Source organism: Pezoporus flaviventris, unplaced genomic scaffold, assembly GCF_033815535.1.
Source record: "Pezoporus flaviventris isolate CSIRO_AGI_PZ_B2104156 unplaced genomic scaffold, CSIRO_AGI_Pfla_v1 ptg000140l, whole genome shotgun sequence".
In the NCBI taxonomy this organism is placed as follows: domain Eukaryota; kingdom Metazoa; phylum Chordata; class Aves; order Psittaciformes; family Psittacidae; genus Pezoporus; species Pezoporus flaviventris.
Window position 1 is genome coordinate 574,312 of NW_026892688.1, and position 23,271 is coordinate 597,582.

Consider the following 23,271-nt stretch of genomic DNA (forward strand, 5'->3'; position numbering starts at 1 on the left):
AGGACAAAATTTTTGTGTTTGGCTTCAGGCTGATCTATTTAAGTTTGGGGTCTTTTATTTATTTATATTTTTTTTTAATTCTCCTGAGAATGAACTGGAGATGGTAAACATCTTTGTATCTTCCACACCCTAGCTTTAGAAGTTTCTCTGTTCATGCTGCTGTGGCCCTTTTGGCTTTTGGGCTTCCTAAGAAGGACTATCTAACTTGTTATGTCAATCTCTAAAGGTGGAGTTGGAAGGAGTAGAGTGGCTACAATTCTCTGCTTTTACTGGTCTGCTATTTGACTCTCTATCTACACATCCACACAGAATGTGTGCTGTTAGTGTCCTCTGGAGACTTAATACCTGTCTCAACAGAGAAGCAACAAAAAAAACCACCCTAGTTATGGCTTTCTAGATTTTTGCAGTTGAGAGCAAATTTAGCTGAGTTGTATATATAACTTTATCATAAAGACAATTCTCAGATTCTTTTTTTACTCCTGTTCTCTACCTTTTCTATTCCCTAAAGTGTGCATATCTTTATGTGAATAAAGCAGCAGAGATTGTGATGGAAAGGAATACCAGTTGATGGTTTTGAAACCAGGTGTACACACAGAAAGTTAGCTATGAAAAGCAGTCTATATATGTGAAGTATGTGAAGCATTTTGCACTAGTATTTAAAAGGGGGCCCATAAAGTCTGCTTTAAAAAAAAAACAAAAAGAAAACAAACAAACCAAAAAACCCCCCCCCAAAAAAAAACAAAAACCAAACCAAACGCCCAAAAGGTGCAAAACTTAGTCTGGATGATTTGTTATGTTGAATGACAACTACTGTGGAAGTGTCTGGTCCATTAGTGTCCAGTTGTCTTCTTAATTACTATCTCAAGATCAGAATTTTCAACCAAACTGGAAAGTGCAGATTCTTTGCAAGGGTTTGATTGTTTCATGTATTAATGAACTATTTCACAGCAGCTCTTCTAGATACCCCAAATTGTGGAAATCCTAACTAACTGTGTGTCAAGATTTTCTCTGTGCTGGTAGGAAGCTGACATCAGCTTCCTGCATAGAAGGATTAGAAAGAAATAGAAAATTTCTCTCTAAATAGAAATAAATAGGTATTTCTGCACTGGCAGGCTGCAGTCTGAAAAGAACTGTGCTCATTTTAATCAGCCCCTTGTGCTCGATACAGTGGTTCATAAGGAGGTCAGGTTGCTGACTCTACAGTTCAGCCTGGTATGCGATGCTCTTTTCTCACAGATAAAGAACTCTCTCAGCTATGGTGTTAAAGAATTTATGTAATGAAACATTGTATGAACTGGTATGGGTTTTCTTTTTTTTTACTTTGGAATGAGTTTTCCATTCTCTTAGAGTTCTAAGTATGATAGAGATAAATAAAAGCACTGTAGCATTAATGTTGCAAAATTTGATGTATTGATACATTGAGGACCACCTTTGGGTTTTGGTTGGTTTGTTTTTTTTTTTTTTGTTGTTGGCCTGGGGTTTTGTTCTTCTTTAAGTATCTTAAAAGTTGTGGGGAGGGGGAGGTTAGGAATAGAAACTGTCAAAGATTACCCAATAATCAGACCTTTAAGGCAAAAATAAAATTGATTTCAAGATTCTAACTTGCAAACCCAGTACATAAAACAATTGACTCTGTCTTTTCTGTGGCCATAGTATAATTGTAAAGGAAGGACTATTAATTAAACATACTGCTCAGGCAGATCATTACCTGGGAAACGACCCCTAAGGGGAACTTCGGTGCCTAGAGAACTCAAAACTGGAGTGTCTGCAGTGTTGTTGTCTAATTTATATCATATTTGTGAAACAGCTCTGAAGCTGATCTCACAATAACGCCATCAAAGTTAAGAATTAAAACCCCAAGCTTGTTGGAACTAAAAACTAAAACCAAAGTGACTTGAAGATTTTTCTTGTCCTTTTTCCCCTCCATCCCCTGTGCTTCCATTTTGGTTTTGTGTAATTCCGATTGAGTAGTTAGTCATGTGGTTATTGTTTAGTTTTGAAAAGAAAAGAACAACAACCAACAAACCAACCATAAACCCTAGCTGAGCTGTCTGTATGTAAAATGAAGGTACAGTGCTGCAATTTTCTGAAAAGCTTAGTCAAAACTTCTTATCGAGCTATCTGTTGGCCGTATCACGTCACTGGTGGTAATATTTACGTGAGCTTTGTCATTCATAGGCAATATATTTGCAGATAGTATTGACATTCAGAGAGTTATGATATGAGGATAAATACCTCTTTTCACAGTATGTCAGCTGATGCTGTGTCTGAGCCTTAGTATTAAGACTTTAGGTTGTGTTTTGATCAATCTTTGACCCTCTGGTGCAGAAGAACACTCTCTACTTACAGCTATGCAATGATTTGAAGAAGATAACATCTCTCTGGTAGTATCAAGGCATGCAAATAGAAAAAGCAAATAGAGAAAACAAATGCTTACAAAATTGCTACCTGACAGTGTTACTTCTTGACCTGTGACTCCTGGTAGATCTTGCAGATGTCAAAAATTTTGGTAATGGAATCAGGCTATGACACTTGTCATTTAAAAAGTCACATCACAATTAATGGTTTCAGTGGGTTTTCTTTTGCACAGTGTCACACTCATTAGCTCTGTGACAGTCTTGATTTCCCTCTGAGCGAATGGAAACACAGTAGCAGGAGCTTAGGAAGTTGTTAAAGCAGTTAAAGGCTTCTCTCTCTCAGCACCTTGCGTGGTTACCATAGTATCCTCTGCCTCTTAAGTCTTTACTGATGATGTCAGTATGCATACAGGGGCTATTCACAGCATCTACATGAAGATGATTCATCCCTCGCTAAAGATCATGAGCATCTCTCCATATGCTCTATTATCTGGAGTAATCTTAGGAATTCAAGAGGCTGGAAGGTAAGGGGCTTTGGCTTCACATTTAATAATTTTTATACTTCCTTACACTGTGAGGCATCAGTGTTGCTTTTTTTTTATCCTCTGTTGCACTGTTCACTAAAGTGGTTTTTAGCTGAACCAGTTGCATAGCTTCTGTAATTTGAACTTGGCAAAGTCTAGGTAATTTTCAGAAATATGAAAAGAAGGCAAACTAAAAATTCCTGAAGTTAAAAATTGGTTTACTAAGTAATTAGAGGGGGATTTTTACCAATTAAAATTCCCAGATTTCTGTCTATTCATAGGAAGAGAGCATTATCTAAGCAAAAAATGTTCAAGCTTTGTTTTTTTTAATTAAATCAACAGCAAAAATTAACCTCCAACTCCCATTACCTTTTCTTTTGTTCTTTATGTGAATAGTAGAATGGTGGATGAATGTACACTCATGCAGCTATTCTGCATGCAATTTTGTTTACATAAGGAAGTGTAAATTCTGATTGGAATCTGCTCCTACACTTAAGGAAAGCAGAGGTTTGCTTATTTATTTTAAGCAGTGGAAAAACATAATAACATCATAGGACAGTGAAGGAACTGGTATTATGAGACATTCTGAGGACTGCTGCACATTTTGGCCTTGAAATCTAAGTTCATTTGTAAGCCTGAAATACTGAGCTGTTAACTGGATTCACAGTTGGACATTTTTTTTTTTTTTCCTTCTTTCAGTCTGTTTTCTGCATTGCTTTGTGGCCATGGCCAGTATATAAAGTGTCTGATTCTGTCTTTTACAGAAAAATACCCAACCCAACAGAAGGACACCCCAAACCAGTGACACCAACCCTGCAGCGCTAACCTGCAGAACTATGATAGGTGTCCTTTTTAAAGTTGTCTTTTAATGCCTTGTAGCTTCATTTTGGGTTTATTTTATTTTGATTTCTCCACCCTGAAAACTCTGCAGGGTTCTTCTTATAAAGCAATCCATGTATTTAATACCAAAGATTAAAACAATTTTGGGATAGGGGTCAGGAATGGAGTAAGAACTCTTGAGTGTAACTGGAAACAAATATGTAAAGGGGAGCTTGGTGCTGCAGGAAATTCTACTTTAAGACATTGTTTTGTACCAGCTCATCAGTCTACCCCTTCTTCCTCTTAACCCCTAGAGGATAGGCTAGGCATAAGTATACCCTTTACCTGTTTGGTTTTATGTTTTCTGAACAGAATGGCCATCGGTTTGTTTAGAGTTTATTGAATCTTTTTTGCAAATGGAGTCTTCTATTGATGTTTCATAAGAAAATTGCTTACTATTCACTGACGGGTAAGACTCTTAAGCAGTCTAATGCTACACATGAGATGTGGAAATGCTACTAATCACAACAGACATGGTGCCTTACAACAATGAAAATAACAGTTTAGTCACAATATTATGGTTTATTTGGATATTTTTAAGTTCATGTAGACTGAGAATTTTTTACTTTACAGTACAAAAATGTATGTTCTGTGTTTTTCTCTGCTTGACTGCCTAGCTATTACTTTGGATGTCGAGATAGAGAAGATGAGTATGTCAAGTAAACTCAAGAAGCTAACTCCCCTTCCAGTGCTGATGCCCATTAACTTTCACATTCGATTAAAAACAAAAAAAAGTCTGTTTATGTACTAAATGCAGTCTTGTATTGGTTGCAGTGTACTCCCTTGTCTTATGGCTTTAGGTGTCGTGCATCTTTTCTGTTTTAATCCGGAACGTTACCTAGCAAGTAAGGACCAGGTGCGTAAAATGTTCAGGACTAAAATATTTAACTATATTAAACTACTTAGAATTTTAATTATTTTAAAGTTGCTTTCCAAGATTTGGGGGGAAAAAAAACAACAAAGCAACCAACCTGGAGGGTTCTATAACTGGAGCTCTGAAACTCCTTTGGTTCAATGTCAGAAGTTTTATGTAATTGTCCAGAAGAAATTAAGACTGAGGATCCTCTCATAATTTCTCCTCCTAAAAGCTCTGACAAAAGACCCAAGTCTGAGGATTTTGTCATTTTTCTATTGAAATTCATTTTGTTAGTTCCATATTATGGAATAAAGATATTTCAAGTTGCATATGTATGTTGGTTGTCTCATGTAGCTAGCTGTTCATGAAGTTGAGAAGGTTAATGGTGAGCTTAAATGCAAACAAGATTATGATCCTAAATATACGGAATACAAATAGTATTTGAGCCAGAAACTGTTTTAGAAGAAAATGAAGATTTTGGAGAGAGGAAAAAAAAAAGCGCATATCTGGATTACATGCAAGTGGAGTTTACACCAGTGTATAGAGGTGTACGATTTTCATGTGTTTGTAAATTGTTTTCGTTAAACGAATTTATGTTTGCATTTTGACTTTTTTCGTTAGGCCAAAGTGAACCTATACTTACAGAAGTGATTTGCAAGTTAAGTTGTTACATGTGCAGAAAAACAAATCAAATGCTTCGAAAAGAGGAAAGTTTCAAAACAAAATTTGTCATGTCACTGTAACTGTCACTTTGAAGGTAAAACTTAATCATAGACAGTGCAACCTATTAATCTTTCTTGAATAAACACAGTAAGTGTGCTTATTCAAGAAAATGAAAGCTTTACATACAAACATAAATACCTCTATCTTTGAATGTACAGGTACTAACAGTGAATACCAGCTATATTTAAATGTAATGGACTCTGTTCCAGCCCCAAATTAGAGTTGAGTATAGCAACGTTTTTGAAAGCTGTTAAAATGAGTTATTAATTCAAAATATCTTACTTAGATTTAAATAGAATTTATAATTTTACTCTATTGAATGTAGATATTAATTACTGTTGTATCACATTTAACCCCTGAAATCCAGTTATTGTTTCAAGCGTTAATGTTTTTTAATATGATAGCAACGGTGATAGTTTTGTAATCTCTAGGATTGTATTTCTTGTCCTGAAATATACCATTGTATTAATTGTCTCTTTTTTATGATTGTATTTTCTCTCAAACATGCACATTTGATTTCAACTATGGTTGTAATTAAAAGCAGCATATTACACATCATCTTGAAGTTGTTAAAATGACGATTTGGTATCGATTGTCACTTCTTAAATTAGCTTTTAAACTGCTTTGCCAGTCTTGTTTTGGGGGTACAAACAATGTACAAACAATCATTTTGGCCATTAGAGAGAATTTGTTGAAGAATTGCTACAGGAGTGGCTCATGTTAACAACTAAAGATCACATTGACACTGTCGTGAGGATCAGCGTTCATAGGTAGAAACTGAGTTTCAACTGTAGCTGATTTTAATTCTGCATAATTACTTTCTGAGCTGTTCTTCAAGCAACATTATAAAAGCAAGAAAAAAGTAAATTCTGTTCAGCTAGTGGCAGACATCTGGCAATTCCTGCATAGGAGGAAGCCAGGTTTTATTTTTATATTTTAGTTTTGGTTTTTATTTTTTAAAATATCTCTCAATTTTTCTTCTCACAAGTTTTTGCTGCTTTGTATCCTGCCGTATGAGAAGGGAACAAAATTCTGCACCATGTGAAAACTAGAATTGGTTTTCGGGAGCAGTTGTAAGAATTTCTTTTCTTTTTTATATATTTTCTTTTTTTTTTCCTTTGGTACATGATATGCAACCATCCAGTAACCAACACATATAGCAATGGAAAAGTCCAAGGCACAGATGTTTCTTTAACGACTCTTTCTGTCTAATGACATAGCAGTAGTTTGTGGTTTGAGCCTTCTATTTTGGTCTGCATTTATATTTGGAGTTTTTTTCCCTGTCAGGACTTTTGACTCGCTCCTCAGATTTCACATTGACACAATTTATTACAGAAACAAGACTTCCGTCTGTTCTTCCACTATAATTGTCAGGTCATTTATAGGGGTGCATGTTTGAGTGTACTCTATTTGTATTGTAATACTTGCAGAGGTACTTGAGATCCTCTGTTGCTGTGGTGTCATTAATCATTGGCATGTTTTCTCCATTCTGAGCAGAAATCAAGCAGGATTATAGGACTCTGAGGGAGAGGATAAAGACTACTTTAAAAAAAGAAACACACTTTTTTTTTCCCCCAGGTCTGTAGTACTGGCCATACAGAAGGACTGTAAGAATTAGAGGGATTTTCAAAAGATACCGAAAATGAAGAGCTGGAGGTGATTACCTTAAGAAAGGACTGAAGGAGAAGTTATTAAAAGAAAAAAAAAAGGCTAGAACAGGGTGAATTGGGAGCCCTTTCTGTTTGTATTACATGACAAGAGTACAAGATTATGTAAGCTAATGATAATATGTTTTGATGGTGTTAATTCAGTGTCTGGCTACTGCTGAAGAGAATAGTCTTGCACTTGCTTTCCTTGGGCTCACTCTACCAGTGCTATTTTTTCTCTATAGCAGTCATAGTGTGAATTTGTTGAGCTGGCTGGTAAAACAGAAACCTAATCTTGTTACAAAGCAAATGGCTTTTCTACCAAATTAGCAAGATAAACCTGCTGCACTTGAAGCTATGGACTCACAAAGGCTGTCACAGTAGAGAAGACAGGACCATTGCCCTGGGGAGCATGAGCTCTGAGCATACCCAGTGTTACCAGCTTAGCCATGAGGTGCAACCATAACCTAAAATTGTGGTGGGGCTTTATGGCTTTTAGAATCTCAATACAAACTGTGAAGTAGAAAAGCTGGTTGACACAGGGGATTTTACTTCATTCAGTTGACTTAAATGGACAGTTTCTGAATGTTCTCCCTAAAATTTAGGGAAGTTAATAGTTGGATAGAAATCTCAGAAGTTTTTGACCTTGGAGTCTCAGCTCCAGTGTCCAGCTTTGAAACCCATCAAGATGAATCTGACATGGGAGCACCTTTTGGACTGAGAAAAGTTGCTGCCCCAGGGATATGAGACACATTATGGAATGCAGCATTTTGGGTTTGCACAAGGCTGCTTACAGAATGTGTAGGGTAGGAGCCAAAGGCAGGGGAAGGGATGATGTGAGGTGATTCAAGCATGAACATGGGTGGGAAAATAGAGACGATGGCTAAAAACAGGGCCAGTCATATGCAGGTAGTGTGCTGGCTAGTACGCATGTCTGGTTGTCTGCTTGTTAAATTCCTTTCTCATTCACTGGTGAGGTCTCTGTTCTATGTGCATGTGTGTGCAGAGGGTCTGAGTGCAGGTGCTGGGGTCACACGGCAGGTTGTAGAAAACGTGTCAATGGTGCTGTGACTGGGGAGAGCAGAGTGAGTTGAAGTGATAGTAACTAGAATGGGACCTTGGGTCACAGGGGCTTTTGTGTCTCTGGTACCAGTAACTGGAGGAAGCATGCAAGTCAGGGCATGACGGCTAATGAAGGTAAAACCAGACTAGCTACTAAGTAGGTGAAGTGGCCTGGGAGCTCTGTGTGTGTGTGTGTGTGTGTGTGTCTAAGGACTCGACTGGGACCCAAGCACCAGCTACTGGCAGACCATTTGTCTGAGCTCAGCTGCTGGAAGGACCCACACCGCATGCAGTGAATCTTCTCATCACTGGGCCTCCATCCTTTTCAGCCAGAGGGGACCAGGATGAGGCTGCTGAAACTCAGTGGCTGATTGGTGTGTGGGGCTGGCCATGTGTATAATTGTGTGTGGTATACAAGTGTGCTTTGTGCACATGTGCTTAGTGGGGGTACACGCTTAACTTCACTGTGACTGGACTTGGGGACATGGAGCTGTGGCTGCCTTGCCTTTCTTGGTCTGCTTAATCTGGCCAGATTTTCCACAAGACAAAGTTTTAAGCTGTTTTGAGTGTTTACATCTTTAAAGTATTGAGCTTCTGCCTTTTTTCCACCTAAGTTAATTATAATGGAGGAAATGCGTGATCTTTCAGAATCAGTCAGTGATGTTTACTCAGTCGCCTCCTGTCTCTTACAATATTATTTGTACATCTGTATGTGGAATGGGGAGATGAGCTTGCGTTTTAGTCAGTAGAAGAAAAATTGTGCCCCAGTCTTGCTACAGTTTGTTGACAGGATGTATGTAATATTTTTAGTCCTGTCAAAATAAATGGAAGTACTTGGAGATAAGCACTCATGTAATTCTGCAAGATTGGATCTCTTAATCAGGAAGGCTATGAATGTAGAAAAAAATATGCCACACTTATTTTTTTCATTATTCCAAAAATCTTCCTTCCGCTGTGCCCTGAGATGTAACTGCATAACATTCTTTTAACTGTCTTTCTTTTAAGTGCCTTTCCTTTGTTTAGAACCATGTGTACATGTTTGTCTAAATGTGCGTAACAAAATGGTAACAGGCAGAACCTGTAGCTAGAACTGGTATTCTCCTGAATGGATTCCTAACTTCTGGGGGTTTTATCAATACTTCCATTGCACATTGAGTGATGACCTGTTTTCATTCTACTAGTGCATTGATTTCCAAAATGATATACTCCTGTTCTGAAAATACTGCTTTCTGGTCTTGCGAATATTGCGATTTCACATAAATATGATTATTTTGCACTGACAGGTGGCTTAGGTGATGTTTTTTTAGGAGGTAAAAACCGTAAAGGCAAATATACAACAGAAATAATAGTGTACTGAGGAAAACATTCTGTGTTCTAATATAAACAGTATTTTGTGGCACTTGTGTTATCCTGAACTGGTTGTCCTGTGTCTGCTGTGTTTCTCTACAACACCTAATTCTGGAGATTTTTTTTAAAAACTGAAGGAATTTCTTCACAGTATATAGCTTGTTCTGCATGAGGGGGAAGTAAAGCGTCACTGATTTTATTTTTTTTTTTCCCCTTTTTGGGCTTGTATATTTTTTGTTTGTGCTTTGGTTTTCAAGCCCCCTCTTCCATACCCCCTCAGCAGCAGTATTGTTGGTTTTGTGGGGTTTTTTGGTTGTATTTTTGGTTTTAGCTTTTTTTTCTGAATAACAGTCAAAATTGTGAAGCTACACAATTATTTCGCCTTCTTGCTCTCAACTCTGTTGACCATTTAACCTCAGAATAGATGCAGTGCTCTGCATCTATCAGAGGCATTAATTTACGATTCAGTTAAGTACCGCTGTTCCTGCAGTTCCATCTTGTGTTATCTCAGGGAGGATTTTGTCATTTTCTCTTTTTTTTAACTTTTTTTTTTGTTAAGGCTGCATTATTTTCAATGCACTAGAATTAATATGAAGGTAAAAGGACTTCATTTGGAGGTGCTGCAAGAATCTTGGCTGAGAATAAATTAGCTGACTGCAGTAAAAGCTGCATGGTTTATACTGGGAATGAATCTGGTTTTCAGTTTTCTGAATGTAAATATTTGTAATTTTTTTACAAAAGAAAAAGTGTGGGAGTCAGAAGGGAGCTGTATATCCAGAACTTAACCAGACAGTCTGAATTTCTACAGGAACGAAAGAGTCTTCACCTCTCTGCAAGACTTTTGTGTCTGATGTCTGTTACTTACTGAGCAAGTCCAGTAGTTTATAAAGTTTAGTGGTAGAATTAGGCTGATGATACTTCTGTTTTGTTGTTTCTTTTTTTTCTCCTTGATGGTATGTAAAGAGTCTCTTGTCTACTGCTACTATCCTTGCAACAAACCTGAAAGAAGCTTCAGTGCATGAGCAGCACAGTGGGTCTGTCATTCTTGTTCCTTAAATGCTTCAGAGAAGCAGAGAAATACTGCTGGTGGGCTAGTGAAGAAGGATTGGATTGCTATAGTGAAATAGTACTGTTACAGTTCACTGTAGTACTTTCAGGTTTTGGGGTTTTTCTTGTATAATTAAAAAGAAACCCAAAACATAACTTGAAGGCTTTGAGAGTTTTGCTCTGTCAGTGAATACACCCATGAAAAGAGGGTTGTAGTTTATTCTGTACTGTTTTATTTCAGAAATCCTGTTAGGAAATGATGCATGATTTGAAGGGCAGGAAAGGAGCAGGTTCTTAAGAAAAGTAGTACCATAGGGCTTCAGCATTGCAGTGACTTTGGTGTTTAAAGTAGGCTTTATAGTCAATCAGAAGGAACATGACAGTACCGAATTTCTTTGAGGTTCCTTTGGAGTACCCTAAAGTGGATCTGAAGAGTTGTGAAGTACTCCATTTAGCAGTATTGTACTTGGAAGGACCCTACCTGGAAGCGGGGATGCCGCAGGGTGGGGAAACAGGGTGGCATTACTCCTCACAGTTATCCCTGCTATAGAGCTTTTGGATGTTTAAGGAATGAGCATAACAGGGTGGGTGCTTGTTTTTTTTTTGTTTTGTTGTTGTTTTTTTTTTTATGCTTCTGCCCCCCCCCCCCCTTGCAGGTGAATTTACAAAACAATCATGAAACAATTCATCAGCTTGTCTGAGCACAAAAAAATCTGCAGATTTGCAAACCTGCTAATAAAAGTAGCTGCTCCTTCTTCTAAACTGGCTGTTTTCTTAAGGAGCATTGGGCTCCCAGAGGAGGTAGAAAGCTAATTTAGTTCTCTCTTTTGTCTGAAGGTGTCATCTGCCATCCTCAAAGAAAAACTGGGGAACCCAAACAGCTAAGCATGCCATCAGCTCTATAACAGACACAAAGCAAGAAAGACACTTAATCCCTAACTTGTGATTTTAGGAAATCCTGGGAAGGAGACTATCTGGTTTCATGTATGTTTGTGTCAAACAGAAAATTATGTATCCTGGGAGAGGAGAGCCTTATGCTGGGTTTAGAGAAGAATGCTGCAAAAATGGGAAGGAAAACAAATACCCAAGCATAATACTATATTCTGTACATGAGTGTGATCTGTAAGCCTAAGACTTGCATTTGTATTTTATGAATGGATGAGAATTTATTTTCGTACTTTCGACATACACTTTAATAGAAAAATATTTTTCTTTCAAGAAGCTATTAAGCTTTATCTGTATTCGATATTGCAGCCTTCTGTGCAGACAGTGCACAATGGCTCATGAGTAACCCGCAGTTAAGACTTTATCTTTCAATGTTATAGAATAGTGAAGCCATTTGAGGTATAATGGACGGGTTTGCTGTAGTAATTAAAGCACAGATGGAGCTCATAGCTGAAGTGTACTTGAGTGGGAGTCAATGTTACTTGGTGCTGAATATGAGGACCATCTACCTGTGGCCTGGTTGAAAAAAAAGGGTGTGCTCAGGAGATTATTTTTTTTTTTTTTTGTGATGATGAGGTAATTTTAACTTTGTTGCTTAGCAAAATATCTGTCTCCTGCCTGAAGATACTAAAAACAATTGGGAAACAAACCTATACTGTTGAGTAAGACAAAAATTTTAGAGTTGTAATATTTACTGAGTCACTGTTATAAATGTGGCTCAGATAAATTGATGAGAGCCAGCCCAATGAATCAAATCGGTTTATTGAGCAAGCGACAGCAAGCAAAACAGCGCTGGGCGGCCGGGGAGTCTCCGCTCCGCCAACGGCATGCACCCCACTTCCCCAAAGTCACTGGTTTTATGCGCTTCTTCATCCGATATATGTGTCACCTCCTGGCGTCCTCTGCGTCTATGACCTGTAGATAAGGGGTCTCATTCTGTCTCCCGGTGGTTGTGGGGAGGAAGGCTCCTTATCGCCTTCCCCATACATCTTTTACTTTAACGGATACCTGCGGTCTGTAAGCAACATGTCAAAGCGCCGTAATTTTCCAGTAACTATTAAGCAAGCAAGTAACTCTAAGCAAGTAACTCCTAAGCAAGCAAGATTTGATTAACAAACAGGAATTTACTGATTACAATCCCCCTTTTTTCTGTTTACCTTTTGTTCATCAAATCTTTGGAGTGCCGTGTGGCTTAAAATTAAGGCGTCTTCTACTGGAGATTCCTTATCTAGTGGCTGGTATTGAGCCCTAATGAGCATCAAGTGGGCGGCCTCTAGCCTGCTTTTTACAATTGCAATCACTTTGTTAAACACACAGGGGCCAAAAGTTAGTCCCAGAATTACCAATATTAAGGGCTCTGCAATGGTAGACAGTAATGTAGTCAACCATGGAGAGTAATTAAACCATGACTCATACCAACTTTGTTGGGCTTCTCGCTCCCTTTTTCTTTTTTCTAGTCCTTCTCGTAGCTTGGTCATGGTATCTCTTACAATTCCAGTATGATCAGCATACACACAACATTCTTCCTTAAGTGCGGCGCAAAGCCCTCCTTGTTGTAGGAACATTAGGTCTAATCCTCTTTGATTTTGTAACACTACTTCAGATAGCGACCGTACAGATTTTTCTAGGGCACTTACGGATTGTTCGATTCTGACTAAGTCCTCATCTACAGCCATTCTTAAGGTGTGAAATTCTTTACTTTGTTTTACTAATGAGGCTATTCCTGTACCTACTCCTGTACCTCCCAAGATCATTAAAGCGGCTATCGTTAATGCAGTGAAAGGTTCTCGTTTAAACAGGTGATGGTTTTGGGCAGTCTGGTGGTCATACATAAAATTTTCAGGATGGTAAAGAATTCTTGGTATTATCATTACTTGGATACAAAAATCTGAGGAATCATTAAACAATTCTAGCAACAGGCAAGGTGTTAACACCTGTGTTTGAGCAAACCCACTTGGCATTTTTGGCTGGTAATAACCACTTAGCTGTTTTTTTGCTGTTTAGCAGCAATTGTATTAACTTCACATAGATGTTTTTGACGTTTTGGAATTTTTCCTATACATCTGCCCTTCCCAGTGACCTGAGTCAATGTTATCCCTTGATTTTCCTTTCCCCATGTACATTGTGCTGGGTTAGAACCATTTACACGCCTAGCCTTTGTAGTAACTCCCACTGCTTCATAAAAAGGAGGCTTTATCCCATAACATAGCCAGCAATGTTCGGTTAGGTTGGGATTGGTGGCATTTAACAACTGGTAACTAGTTTTCATTAATTTCCAAAGAAAGCTGTCTCCATTACTGTCCTTAGGATTTTGAGTGTCATTTAATACGAGAATCATTGAGTTATTGAGTTGTTGGAGATTGTGTCATTTTTAACCCCCACTTTGTCTATTTTAGGAATTTCCTCTGATGGTTTTTCTGCTAATATGTTGTTAGGTCCTGTGGGTTTAGGATCTTGTGGGATTGGTTCCCTCTTTACTAAAATGAGGCCCCCTCTATCGGCTCCTGGTTCCTTATAAGGCCCCCACTGTACCCTTAAAAACTTGCCAGGATTTCCAGGGACCCAATCTGAGGCTATTGTTTCGCATCCCCAGTAGGCACAATAATATTCCCTGGAGTGATTACAATATCCTCTTCCCGGATTCGAACTTGAGCAGAAGTAAAATCCCACACGATCTAAACATGGGCTTCTAGGTACTAGTTGACAGAGGCTAGCAGTAAAAGTGGGCCCTCCTGATGTGGTTATACTTTGGACTAGTTGTTGATCTTCCCATCTGTACAAGGTCCACTTGAAAGGTTGATGGACATATACTTTTACCGGGATTAATGTCCATCCCCATATCCAGTAGATGATCCAGAAAATTGGTGGGTTACCTCCTCTCATAAATCCGGATTTCCAATCCTTCCCTTGAAATTTGGTAGGGGTCTTACTACCCACCTGGCCCATCCACTTAATTTGCGCCTCTTTCCATCCTAAACTTTTGGCGGCTATGGTTTCTCTATATCCCCACCTTAGTACGCCTCTGCCTCCATCGCCTACTCCGTTGCCTGGAGCAGCGAGGTCATTTTTCTTCTCGGCAGCAGTCGCAGTCTTCAAGGGCTCAGCCATAGTTGAATCCTAATATCCTTGAGGGCAGAGTTTAGGGCTCTCGCGTATATGTTCCCCTTGTTCCAATCGTCTCCCCTTTTGGATATAGGTAGCCGCCCTATATAGGTGAGCCCACCAATTTTCTGATTCTCAATGATCAATTTTTATTCCTGGTTTTCCTGTGTTTCCAATAACCTGTACCGTCTCTGGGGATATCTTACATCCTCAGGGCAATTTTTGAACAGTTGATCTTTCTGCTCCTGAGTCCACTAGGAGCTCAACTTCTTGTTGCCAGGGACCCACTTTTAATTTTATCAAGGGCTCTGTTCTTTCTCGAGTCCCCAGCAGATAGAGCCCCTGACACCCCTAATCTTCCTTGAACATCTTCTCATTCATCATCCTCTTTCTACAGTCTTTCTTGACATGTCCTTTTCCTCCACAATAGAAACAAAGCACCGTTCCTCGCTCTTTTTCCCTTGGAGGCCTCCGGGGTCCCAGTCCCGATTGTCGGGATTCAGGCCCCTTCCTAGGAGGGGGTACCCTCTGTCCTTCTCTGACCACTGCTACCAGCATTCTAGCCTGCTTCTTTTGTGTCTCCTCTTCCCTTTGAACATATACCTTCTTAGCTTCTCTCAGTAGTTCATCTAAACTGCGGTCCTGCCCATCTCCTGTTTTTTTCCAGCTTCTTCCTAATATCCATCCATGATTTAGCTACAAATTGTGTTTTTAGTAAGGCTTGCCCTACCGGAGTACTAGGATCTAGCCCTGAATAAAGTTGGAGATTTTTTCTAAGTCTCTCTAACCATTCCGCAGGGGTTTCGTCCTTCTTGTGGTGTTCACTGAAGGCTTTGCTAATATTTGTACCCTAGGGACCGATTCTCTTATCTCCTGAACTATGATAGTCCTTAAGTCCTGCATATGGCCTCTATCCATTTCATTTTGATTATTCCAATTAGGTCTCTGGAGGGGCCACTTAACATCTGCTGCGGGACCTTGCTGATGTCACTGGTCCCAAATCCTTATTCCGGCCCTCCGGATCATATCCCTTTCTTCTGCTGTGAACAAAATACCCAATATGGCTTGCAGTTCATCCCAGGTGCAAACGTTGGGCCCCCAAAACTGGTCTACTCGTTCTGCAACTCCCAGGGGATCCTGTAATAAGTTACCCATTTCCTTCTTAAAGTCTCTAACGTCTCCTGAGTTTAAAGGGACAGAGACATATACCATACCAGGTTGCGCTCCTCCCACTGCAACCTCTCGGAGGGGATATAGATTACCCCTGCTTGTCCTTGCCCTACTTTGGCTCCGGGTCACCTGCCTGTTATCCTCGGGGGAACTAGGGGTAGTTTGGAGCTCTTGGAGGAGGAGAGGGCTGCGGCGGCAGTGGTGGTGGTATATAAAGGGGAGGCGAAATGGGGATTTCATCCTCACTCCGCGTCTTCTTCTTTGCCCCCCCTTTTTTTTTCTTTTAAAGGATATAAATTTGTCCTAGTCTCGGACCCTATCCATAAACTTGCATACTCGCTTTCCTCCAAACTAAATGGTTCCTTTGTGTTAACGTAAATATTTAAAGACTGGCAGATCCAGTCCTTAAAGGACCCAAATATGGGCCAATATAAATGATCACCTCTAATCTGCTTACCTCCCCAAACTTCCATACAATAATGTACCAGTTTTACTTTGTCCTTACCCCGCCTAGAAGGGTAGTCATCCCAATATTTAATCATCAATCCCAACGGACTATCCAGTGGTATCTGGGGTAGCTTAGCCTTAAGCTCCGACCCCCCCATGGAATCAGAAGGCTTGCTTTTCTTCTGTCCCATCTTCCAGAGTGCCTTCTCACACACACACAGTCTTTTTGCCCCCTGTTCGTGGCCCAGTCCCTCACGAGAGATGGGAACTGCACTACTAAGGGGTCTGCACTTGCTTCGTCCTTAATTGGATGTCACACAGGCACACTCCGGGATACCCAACCCCAACTGAACGGGTAACCGGCCTATACTTATGCACTCCTGCGTCTTCGGAGCTTCATGCACAAAGATTACAGGGTTGCCGGCTTTCTTTTGCTTGCTGTCGAATTTAGGATTCGTCAGTAGAGGCTATGGTGAGATAGCACCCAAGCTAGGGCCACTATACAGCGGGGCGACTCCCCTGTGTGGGGCTTCGCACCAGATTGCCTCTCTCAGAGTCACAGCACCAAAATTGTTATAAATGTGGCTCAAATAATTTGACAAGAGCCAGCCCAATGAATCAAATCGGTTTATTGAGCAAGCGACAGCAAGCAAAACAGCGCTGGGCGGCCGGGGAGTCTCCACTCTGCCAACGGCACGCACCCCGCTTCCCCAAAGTCACTGGTTTTATACGCTTCTTCATCCGATATATGTGTCACCTCCTGGTGTTCTCTGCGTCTGTGTGACCTGTAGATAAGGGGTCTCATTCTGTCTCCCGGTGGTTGTGGGGAGGAAGGCTCCTTATCGCCTTCCCCATACATCGTTTACTTTAACGGATACCTGCGGTCTGTAAGCAACATGTCAAAGCGCCGTAATTTTCCAGTAACTATTAAGCAAGCAAGTAACTCTAAGCAAGTAACTCCTAAGCAAGCAAGATTTGATTAACAAACAGGAATTTACTCATAACAGTGACCATTATTAGGGCTGTCATTGATCACAAAGTTTTATTTTTTTTGGAACATTTAGTGTCCATTGTTGCATCTGATGAATGTTTTTAATACAGTAGAGATGAAAATTTTTACAATTTTAGGCAATATTATTGACTACTTTTTGTACATTTTTCTTTAAAAAATTGTATTTCAGGTAATATGTTTTAAAATTTAGAATTTATCTACAGATGAGAACATTTCTCGCTTTTTGAGATACTTTCAAATCAGGTTTAGAGTGAGGAAAAGTCTGTATTAACATTTCCCTCCTTCCGACCTCTGTAGGGAACTGTCTTAGTTGCCTTTAAACTTACTCTGTCATTTTTTCTTAACCTCTCATGTAGTCAAACCTCAAGTTTTGTATTATTATGTGATATAAAACCTTTCTGTCCCTTTTGTGCTTTCCTGAACATCCTTAAGAACTGGTGTTAAGTAGAAACAATTCAGTCATGTCTATTTGAGCTGACAGCCTGAAACAAAAGATCAAAGACGACGGTGAAGTGTTCATGCTTTTCATTTCAATTCAATACTGAATTAACTCTGAAGTACAATGGTTTCAACTTCAGAAGTAACCATTTCCTTGCTGATAAAAGCAAACACAACATATCTGCTGTAGGGAGAGTTTAAGCAGTTGGGCTGCAGTTTCCCTATTTGAATGCTGTTGGTTTTAGGGATTTTAGCTTACAAGTAAGGGTAGTCTGCTATCGGGGCTGGATCTGTTAGCTCAGGCAGCCTAATGTTTCTCAACTCAGAGCATGTTCATGACCATCACAAGCTGTGGAAACTGAATGGTTTTTTACTATTAGCACTATTCTTTCTTACAGTGTACTACAGTTTCCAGAATCAGCTGAACTTAAAATAGTGACATATTTAACTGGGAAAATCCTCTGCTCTGTAATAGAAAGACTAAGTGACTTCTTTAAAATTAAAAATGCTGCATGTTTGGGTTTAATTATTATTTTTTCTTTAATTTGGGCTTGAGTCTTCTGACCCCTTTATTTAGATGTGATCTATGTTTTCCTTTTTCACTCAGAACAAAGATGCTTACGTTTACTGCTGCCTGGCTGGACCTTCCCTCTCTCCTGTCCTGTCAGGATAGGCCAAGAGCTCCGTGGGGAACTGGGAAGGAAGTTGCCTAAGTTGAACAAACTGCTACTTCAAAACAAACAAGAAAAAAACATCTTAAGTGAATTTAGCTAGCTGTTATAAGGATGAAGAGAGGCACTGTACACAGACAAACATTTAATTTCTTATGGGTGAAGTACAACTGGGTAAGGAAAAAGAACCCTGAGATTTCAGACTTTTAATGGGAATAGTTATAGCTATCAGTGAAGTACCAGAACAGACATTTTCTAAATTGTAAGATTATGTTGAGGAATAAAACAACCTTTCTCGATTATAATTTTACAAGGGGTCTTTGCACTTGTGTAAATAGATCAACTTTTATGAATAACTGGCAGATTTGCTTTATGAATTTACTTTTTCAAAAGAAAGTTTTCAGATTTTAATTTGCCAATTTATTTTATGGGCGTTTATTTGTATTCTGATTCCTAGTTTCTACAACATTATGACTGATTAAAACTCAATTTAGGGCTGCAGCCGAATACCTTATTTCCTACTATGTTTGATAATGTGTTTTTAGGACTACTTTGTTCCCTTTTTTTAGTACCAACAAATGCTTAACAGGAAAGCAAGCTTCAGGATAGACACTGCATCTCTTTACAGAGCAGTATCTTGGAAAGGCAGTTGTAGTTCTTGTCTTCTTGCTTAACTTCTCTGAAACTGGATGGTGAGAAAGCACAAATACTCTTCAGTCTAAATCTGTTGTCTGCAGTACGTTAGCAGTAGTGGCAGCTGCTAAAGCCCCCTGGAAAGCTGTCAGGCGTTCTGTTTGGTACTGCCAGTAGCATGGTGGGAGAGAGCAGTAATGGCTTTTATTCTTTTATTCGTGCAGTGCTAAATATAGCTTGTATTAGCACAGCTGTGGGGTTTTTTTGGTTTGATTTTTTGTGTGTGTGTGTTTTGTAGTTTGTTATTTTTTTTATTTTTCCTCCCCGAAAGCAGCACGGTGATCATCAAATTATATCTGGCCTCTCTGACTGCTAAATAAGAATATATAAACACATTTTTCTTTGTAGCTTAATGCAGCGTGTGATGTGATTCTCTAACCAAAGCACAGCAGCAAAACTGATAAATGCTACAGATGTTTTGTCATCTGATACGAAAGACTGGTGATGTTAAAGATAAGTAATTAGAGATTAAGTAGAATTAGAATTGCCTGTTACAAGAAAGGGATGATTGGGGAAATTCAGATGTGTGGTGAAATAAAGAAGCAATATTAGAACCAATTCTACCTGTTCTTACTAGAGAATGCTTGCAGCATCCTGTGTTTCTGTCTTCCCCTTCAAAACATCAATGGCAATTTCTTCGTACTTATTAGAATCCATTAATATAGCTTGAAAACAAATTTGAGAGGACTCAGCTGCTAGCTGTAAGTTTCTGGAAAGTTCTTCCATGTGGCAAGGAAATGAAGATCACCTTCCATCTAACAGTTATATTAAAAATGCTTGAGGAGTACATGCAGCCGAAGAGTTTGTACTCTTCTCAGTGCCACCCTTCTGCCTGCAGGATCTTCCTCTGCACTGCCCACCTCCTTTGCTTCTGTAGAAATTAAGCTCAGTGTGCAGCTATCTACCTATTAAACTGCCTTTAAAAGGAGCATGGAGGCTGAGTAAAGAATAAAGCAGTCTGTGGCCTCTCTGAGCTTTTGGTTCCAGGCATAATAGTGACCGTGGTGCCTGCTGCTTCAAACTTGCATCTTTGCACTTGGTCCAGGTTGTTTGTTATGCTCTTTAGCAGCTCATCTGTAGGAAACTATAGCTGTGTGACACATTGAGATTCTGTTGATGTATTCTGTACAGTAACAGCACTAACAAATAAAGCCTTTATCTGTGATTGAAATCCCATGCAAATACAGCTCAGCTGTGCAGCTCGGGCTCCTGGCTGCCTGCCACAGTTTGTCTTGTGGTGCTTGTGGATCTTGTGTGCATGCTGCTGTGCAGTTACAAAAAACCCTTTATCACTCCTGTTGTTTCAGGTAGCTCATGTGGAGGGAGCAAGCAGTGCATACAGACCTGAATTGGGAGCTAAATTCTAGGTGTGCTTGATGGATCTACATATGTGGCACTATGCGATTGTAATGGTAAGGATTGTTGTGTTTTTCCATGAGTAAGCATTAATTTCATTTACTGTTTCTGCAGACTTCCTCAAGGAATAAATAAGGTGTGCAAACTTTAAGGCAATTAATTTTCTAGCAGGAGCTCTTTTCATTTGTGTAGCTGTCATCAGCGGAAGAATAACATCAGTGTTTTTGTTAAAGCCATCACTTCTGTTGCATTGGGGAGGGAGAAGGTTTTGGAACTGGTATCACTTTACACAGTGTGCCTCCCCACCTTGAAGAAAAAGTTACATGTGTTAGATTATTTTTTGTAAGACAATGACAGATGTGGGGGCTTTGCTCATAATACAGCACACCATTTCTCCTTTGAAGGCTTTAGCTATAAATGGCAGTTTAAACTGCAGAGAAGCAGTGTTCTTTGATAATTCTGTATTCCTCACAAACAGTGTGAATTTAAATAAAGCTTTACCTAGCCATACAAAGGTGAGTGTAAAAATGTATTATCAAAGGAAACTGGGAGTACTCACTGGGCTGGCAGGAGTAACTGTTACAGTAAATCTGGTTTGGGTAGAGAAAATAAGCATTGAAGTCTCAAGCTTAATTTTCAGAAGACTATGTGTATCTGAAATCAATATTCATATTTGTAGTGCACAAACAGATTGCAATTTCCACAGTTAAAACTAAACTGGTGATTGCCTGATCATTGGATACAATTTAGTTTAGTTTACTTAAAGTGCAGTTTAGACCATGGAGTTTTCAATAGTGAAATTCCCCATGTTCCTCTTTCCAACTTCTCTCAAATTGCTGGGACATATTTGTATTTTATTATCACACAGCAGTTCCTACTCCAACTTTCCTTTCCTTAGATTAAAACATCCAAATTTAAGTTTGCTGTTGTCATCGGTGAATCCCCTAGACTGAATACAGAAGAATGGGAATCTCTGTCCTCAGGGCACTGTGAGCGCAGCCCTCTTGAGCAGGCATGCTGCCAGCATGCACTGGCAGTTTCATGGATCGCTGTACCAGGTTATGTCTTGATAGAAAGACAGATGTCACTAACACTATAAAAATTTTGCTGAGACGGTGATCTGAAAGGCAGTCTAAAATCCAGGTTTGTCATCTCTGTTTTTGTGACAGTAAGATTTTACTGGTTCAGTTAAAAACCCTGCTAAAAGTGTTCTTAATGTCAAAGGTATCAGTGCTGTCCTTTCCCAGTGTTAAAGTCATGTATTGCAGAAGAGCCAGAAATGACTCATTAAATAAAAAGAGGGAACATAAGCATAGGAATCTCTTTGAACCTGGGGAAAAGACAAATCTGTTTTCCTGCTGGTGCAGAGATTATGCTGTATGAGTTGTGCCCTTGTTGACGCGGGAGTCACGGACAACACAGAGATGATCAACGTGATCAAGCGATTGCCAAATTTATTACAAGGCCTTAACTCCTTATATACTATTTCTTACATGCACTTACAGTGATTTGGCATATTATGATTGGATACATGTCTTGAAGACCCTTAGTAACTAACATATAATTGGTTAAGCACAGGTGTGAGAACTTGACCTGGAAAGCTTGCCAACAGTCCACAGTTCTCATTAACTCAGTGAATTCCAGCTTCTTCTTATCTTGCTTGCGTAAGCTTCTTTGGGCCTCTCATGGCCTTGCTGTATCTTTCAGGATTATTCAGAGTTTATGTACTAACTATGCATTCTCCCGTGAGAACACTGTCTCCACATCTCCCCCTTTTTGTTTTATATATGTTTTGGGTGACCCTACTTGAGCAGGGGATTTGGGCTCGATCATATCTCCAGTATATGCTCACTACAGGCTGCTGGGCCTGCCCTTTTTTCTGCTGTATGGCTCTCTGATAACAGGGGAGGCCATCCTTCACATCAAGGTGTGGCATGGCATGTGTCCCCACCGCTCCACGCCTGCTGGGTTGCAGCCAACAGCGGAGCTAAAGGTTCTTCTTGGTGGCAAACACAGAGGCCAACCCAGTCTTGCCCTTGACTGTGGTAACAGGCATTTAGTCAGCCTCAGTCCTTGCACCTTGTTGTCAATGCAGAGTTTCACCTGCTTCATCCAGTAACAAGTTGCTACTACAGCAAGGCACACACAAATTTACATTAGCAGAGTAACTATTACAGGGTGCAGCAGCATGTTGAAGATGCTGATGGCAGCGAGGGACTAGCCAAAGAAATTTCTTACCAGTGGAATTCTCCCCCCCTCTTAATTTGTTCCATCACCTGCTTTATAACACTACCATTGTATTAGAATCTTTCCAGCTTTTGCCTTAGCATTTTCTAGCAGCTACTGCAAATTTCCATACTCTAACATCTCTTTTACAAGTGACAAATCTATACAATACAAGTCATAGTTCCTCATTAGCAACTGGCTAGTAAATACAGGTGGTTTTATACACAAAATCACAGCCTCTAATAATAGCTACTTTACAAGCACACATACTCAGGATGTTACTTTTCAGTTGCCCCCAAGTGATGTTTTGCAATCATTCGTTTTTCTCTTCCTCTATCTCACTCTGCTTGGGGTAATCACGGTCAGCTCCTGTAGCCGAGACATCAGGTTTTTCCATTCGTCTGTCAGCTCATGGCAAGGCTTGACAAACTTTGCAGGCAGTCGCCATGGACCTGTAGGCAGGAGGACACAAATATACCCCTCCTCCAGGTTATCAGTTCTTGAGAAGTAGACAGGTTAAACTGCACATCGTTAACAGTCAAGGAGTTTGCTGCATCATTGCCTCTTTTTTTTTTTCTTTTTTTTTTTTTTTGTTTTCCTGCCACCCTGATGCTGCTCAGGTGACGGCTCATAAAGCTTGTGGTTGCACTACCCCTCTCACTTTCTCAGTTAGCAGTTCTTATTTCCTCCTATCTATTTATTCCTCCAGGTCTTGGATTCACCACCAGGTTACCTTAAACATACTAAGCAAGGCTCCTACCATGCACCTG

At 39.7% G+C, this 23,271-nt stretch overlaps 1 long non-coding RNA gene across 2 annotated transcripts in view; it reads left to right on the forward strand.

The window, feature by feature from the left end:
- The window catches only part of LOC133282782 (uncharacterized), a 44,986-nt gene extending 24,693 nt beyond the window's left edge, over positions 1-20,293 (forward strand). For both annotated transcript variants that reach the window (XR_009747705.1, XR_009747704.1), the window contains exon 3: positions 20,227-20,293. This is a non-coding gene — a long non-coding RNA (uncharacterized LOC133282782). The remainder of the gene's footprint in view (positions 1-20,226) is intronic.
- The last annotated feature ends 2,978 nt before the right edge of the window (positions 20,294-23,271 follow it).